This window comes from Jaculus jaculus, chromosome 1, assembly GCF_020740685.1.
Source record: "Jaculus jaculus isolate mJacJac1 chromosome 1, mJacJac1.mat.Y.cur, whole genome shotgun sequence".
Classification (NCBI taxonomy): Eukaryota; Metazoa; Chordata; class Mammalia; order Rodentia; family Dipodidae; genus Jaculus; species Jaculus jaculus.
The window spans coordinates 45,471,027-45,474,380 of record NC_059102.1 but is presented as its reverse complement, the minus strand read 5'-3'; the positions used below and the strand labels follow the sequence as shown (position 1 = coordinate 45,474,380).

General features: G+C 37.8%; 1 non-coding gene across 1 annotated transcript; it reads left to right on the top strand.

Moving 5' to 3' along the window:
* Window positions 1-2,816: 2,816 nt before the first annotated feature.
* LOC123457798 lies at window positions 2,817-2,965 on the top strand. Its single transcript, XR_006635164.1, has one exon. It is a non-coding gene; the product is annotated as a small nucleolar RNA SNORA57 (small nucleolar RNA).
* Window positions 2,966-3,354: the final 389 nt, after the last annotated feature.

Genomic DNA, 3,354 nt, shown 5'->3' with positions numbered 1-3,354 from the left:
TGCGCCAGGGCTACCAGCCACTGCAAACAAATTCCAGACGTGTGCGCCCCCTTGTGCATCTGGCTAACGTGGGTCCTGGGGAATCGAGCCTCGAACCAGGGTCCTTAGGCTTCACAGGCAAGTGCTTAACTGCTAAGCCATCTCTCCAGCCCAACACTAAAAATTTTTCAATACATCAACCCATTTTATTCTGGCATATCTTTTTGACTCTATCTAGATTCCCATAGGATTTTATTATTTGTCTTTGAAGTCTACACTACATGTTTTGCTGTTGGTGGCTCTAGGCTGATATTCTTAGGTGTGTAATATTTTCTTTCTAATCATAGTTAATGTACCTTTTATTTTTAATTAGGGCATGTTTTCTTGAATGAAAATATGGAATATTTATTCTTTACCATGACTTTGGTGTTTACTTCAAATATGCAGATTATTTGTCTTTGAATTTTCTTTATCTTTGATATTTGTTTCTTTCTCTAAATAATCTCCTCACTTATTTTCTTGTATGTTTCCCTTTAACATAAGTCCCTCATATTTCTCATACTCTTGGAATGGTCCAAATCCTTGCTAGCATTAGACGTTATTCTCAAATTAATAGCCTATACTTTCCAGTGAGAACCAGGATTCTGGAAACTCTGGTCTTGGAGGGTTTCATTTTTCCCTCTGCATCATTTCCCACAATATTGACACTGGACAAGTCCAGAAGTTTTGGATGGATTTTTATCAAAAATGTGTTTTGGAGTTAAATAGAATGACTTTTGTTTTCCATCACTTTCTGTTGTCTGTTACCCTGGGTTAGAGACAACATCACTTTTTTTCCCCCATGGGCTCTTAGTGTTATTCTCTCTTGCTATGCATGTAGGGAAATAAATTTCTGAAAATATCCTTCTCCCATTGCCCAGTTTTCTAGGATTCTATTTTGTGTTTCTCAGTTCAGTGCATTGGCTTAAGTTTTCAATTCAAAGAAGATTTGAAATTGTCACCTCATTATCTACAATGCAAGGGGAAGAAAGAGAGAGAGAGGAAGAGGAATAAAGAGAGAACTGGGTTGCCAGGGCCTCTTGCTTTTATAAACAAAGTCCAGACCCAGGACTGCAGGTTCCTTTAACAGATGAACCATCTTCCAAGCCACATTTTGACATTTTCATACATTTACATAATGTATTTTTACCATATTACCCCCTCTCTGTACCCCTTCCCCTCCTATTAACATTCTTTTTCTTCACCACTAATCTGCACATTACTTTCTGCTTTCAAAAAAAATTAAGTTAAATTAAGATTGTTTGCATGATCATGTATGAAAGATTATTTACTGGAGAATAGATAGTGTTGCAGTCCGGTTCGCATTGCTGGTAGAAATCACCCAACACGAGTAGCTTCTGGGAAAAAGAGGTTTATTTTGGCTTATGGGCTCGAGGGGAAGCTCCACGATGGCAGGGGAAAACAATGGCATGAGCAGAGGGTGGACATCACCCCCTGGCCAACAGAAGATGGACCACAGCAACAGGAGGGTGTGCCAAACACTGGCAGGGGGAAACTGGCTATAAAGCCCTTAAGCCCGCCCCCAACAATACACTCCCTCCAGGAGGCATTAATTCCCAAATATCCATCAGCTGGAAACCTAGCATTCAGAACACCTAAGTTTATGGGGGACACCTGAATCAAACTACCACAGATAGCTTACAAGTTGCTACACCACTGAGAATCATGGCTCCCTCACTCCCAGCAACTATTAGCTGCCATTAGCTACTCTGGGAGGTCTGAGGTCTTGTGTCCCTCACTCATGAATGGTGAAGTATTGATAGGCTCAATCTTGTGCTAGAAACCATAGCTTCTCTGAGTTCATGAGTGTCACACTCATGTCATATCCTCATGAGTATCTCATAGCCCTCTTCCCCATCCTCCTGCCTTATGCATTTAAAAAAATATTTAATATATGACAATTGAACATATTGGTGGGAGTAATTATCCTTCTTAAACATTTCATCTTTCAGTTGAAAATCAATATCATAATTTTACAATGATTTTTCCTTTATTTAGTTTCAATGAATCCCTTCTAATATTGAAAAATATTCTGGGAGTTGATATGCTTCCTCATTTTATAATATGGCATTTACTAGGTTTTTATTTTCATACTCTTGACAGCCATATGAGACAAAAGAAGATTTTAATATTATTAATATAGCATTTAGAGGTAATCAGTGATTCATCATATTCTGTTAATTATTCATTTTTATGTCACCCCCACAATTTTATCATTGATTTGTGTGATATATAGACAGTCTTACTAATGAGTCATTACCTCATATCCTGTATGATTCAAGAATATCATGAAACAACAGTTATATGGTTATTCAAATCCAGGAAGAGTAAGAGATACCCTTAAATAGACATAGTTCTGTGACATCTAATTAAACATGTTTCTGTTAAGAGTTTAAAATGTCATTAAATTGAATGTGGTGTTGTGTAATTAATCATTCAAGTCATTTTTTCCAAGAAAAGTAAAATTTTAAGCTCTCTTATGAGATTAACATCATCTCTACACTAGAGTTATTTTCCTCTAGGGATCAAGGTCATTTCGTTGAGAAGCAATTAATAGAATCCATTGTTTTCTTGAAAATATCAACTAATATCAGTATTGCTCCACTGTTCTATCACACTTCTGGCTAATGAGGATTTGCCAAAAACTACCAGAGGTGCTTCCTTAAAAAGAAGCATGATTTAAAATTTTAATCCCCCTTTTTTAGAGAGCAGTGGCAGCTTAAGTGCACAGCCTGCGAGGTGGCTGGTAGGAGTGCACCGGGGCCTGAGCAGTTGAACCTCCTTTTCTTGGTGGGAAGCAGGGCTTGGGCTCTGCTCCCCATTATACACGGAGGCAGAGGGAAAGGGCTCCAGCCCTCCCACTGTCGTGTCTTCAGCGCCAGAGGTTCTGGTTCCACCAGTTCTATCCTCAAATGCCAGGACACTTAGAAATAAATAAATAAAATATAATTTTAATCCCTTCCTGAGTAAGGAGAAACACACCACATTCATTGACTGTCTCGTAGATTGTTAGTGTTATAATTGATGTGTTTAGCGTTTTAGCTCAACAAGCCTATTTCAAGATAGTCACGTGCTCTGAAGGCAATGGGAGCTGTTCACAAAATTCTGTCAGAATATTACTACAGCATTTTTATAGTAAGAGGAATAGTGAGACAGCAACTATTCTTCACCACCTGTAGGCAAATAACAACCTTTAGGAGAATTCACAATAATGTATGCAAATATAACATTTTTAGGTGATAGAAAACCAAGAAGCCATAAAATGCCATTTTGGAAATATTTAATATTAGCAAGTGATTGTTATATTTAATTTTC